General features: G+C 54.5%; 1 pseudogene across 1 annotated transcript; it reads left to right on the top strand.

Annotated features, from left to right (window-relative positions):
• Positions 1-66: 66 nt before the first annotated feature.
• LOC101574608 lies at positions 67-928 on the top strand (annotated as a pseudogene). Its single transcript, XR_001117059.2, has one exon. The product of XR_001117059.2 is annotated as an integral membrane protein GPR137 pseudogene (transcript).
• The last annotated feature ends 867 nt before the right edge of the window (positions 929-1,795 follow it).

Here is a 1,795-nt window from a genome sequence, read left to right as displayed (position 1 = left end):
CAGGAAAGGCACAGGGGCACCTGTGCAGGCGAGCCTTAGTGCTTCGCAGCGGGCCGGTAACCGGCCAGGGGACCAGTGTGTGCCAGGCAGCTGCCATGGGTGGTGCCATGGTTCTGCTGTATGCCAGCCGGGCCTGCTACAACCTGGCAGCCCTGGCCTTAGCCCCCCAGAGCCGGCTGGATGCCTTTGATTATGACTGGTACAACGTATCTGATCAGGCGGACCTGGTCAATGACTTGGGGAACAAAGGCTACCTGGTGTTTGGCCTCATTCTCTTTGTGTGGGAGCTGCTGCCCACCACTCTGCTGGTGGGCTTCTTCCGAGTTCACCGTCCACCGCAGGACCTGAGCACCAGCCACATCCTCAATGGGCAGGTCTTTGGCTCCCGTTCCTATTTCTTTGACCGGGCTGGGCACTGTGAGGATGAGACCTGTTCCTGGGAGCACAGCCGGGGAGAGAGCACCAGCATGTCGGGCAGCCTAGGCTCTGGCAGCTGGTACAGTGCCATCGGGCGTGAGCCAGGCTGGTGCGGGGGCAGCCAGACGAGGACCACTCCTCTGCTCTTCTCCCAGGTGCCGGGACCGGGTGGCCACCACCACAGCCTCTACTCTACCCCACAGACGTGACCCCCTCTCCACTGCTTCCCCCCAACACCCAGACCCAAGTCCCCTTTACCCTGGCCCTTGTGCCAACTTTATCTGCCGCTTCTTCTTGATCAGGGTCCTGGGGGCAGTGGCTGCCCCCTCCTCTAGCCGGCCCCTTGCTGCTCCTGTTGTAGTGAGCTTGTGCCACCTTCCTAAGATGGGGGGCATGGTCCTGGCTGCCAGATGCCCATAGCGCCCTGGCATGACCTACCACCTCCGCTTCCACACCGGAGCCAGCTACCTCTCCTGTGCCTGCCACTCAATAAACAGTGTCTGTGCCCTGAAAAAAAAAAAAAAAAAATACCAGACATTCCACAATCTTGGTTAAAAAGTGACTGTAAATTCTTTACCAATTACAGGATCACCTTTTGATTATCTCCCTCTAGCTTGCCTGCAGTCTGAGGTAGTCACAGAGCTGCCTGTTTTCTGACAGCATCCCATCTAGAATCCACCTGTTTCCCTACAGTGACGGCAAACCTTTCAGAGCTTCCCGTGATAACACAGCCCACCGCCGCACACGTGCTGTAGGTCACCCCACTGTCTTGGGTCCTTTGCAGATCACCCAGCAAAAGCTCAAATGTTGTAACTGATCCTAAAATCTTCTTGATATAGGAGAAAGAAGCTGCCACCCTGCCAGATGTCTAGTATGGGTTCATGTTCGCTAAAACCAAAGAATGAATTTTAGGAACAACGGAGGTTAAGAGCAGAATATTTCCTGGGGGAAAGAAAGCTTCTATCTGAGAGAGGGACAGAAGGGGAGCTGAGGGTGTTGCCCAGGAATCTGTCTATTCTAGAGATTTTTATAGAGCAAAGCCATGAGGTGAGGCAGGTCTAAGGTGGGAAACACGAGAACTCACTAGGTGGGTATGAGGTGGGGCAGAACTACAGTCAGCCCAAGACTGAAAGCACAATTGCTTGGGGAAATGGATTAAATCAGCATCAAGTGGGGAAGTGAGTCCCGCAAGCAGGCATGAAAACAAAACAGGGGCTTTTCCTGTAGGGGCTTGGGTTAGTGACTCTCCCTGGCTTCCTTGGGGTGATAGAGACCCCTCTAGAACATCAGTTCCTGATGTCCATCCCTAGGGAGGTAGGTGAGTGTATTTGCTTCAACTTTTGTCTTGAAAGTTGAAGCCCACAGCAAAGGTGCCCAT

Source organism: Octodon degus, unplaced genomic scaffold, assembly GCF_000260255.1.
Source record: "Octodon degus isolate 3935 unplaced genomic scaffold, OctDeg1.0 scaffold00029, whole genome shotgun sequence".
NCBI classification, from domain to species: Eukaryota; Metazoa; Chordata; class Mammalia; order Rodentia; family Octodontidae; genus Octodon; species Octodon degus.
Note: the sequence above shows the minus strand (reverse complement) of the source record. Positions and strands in the feature narration are given on the sequence as shown.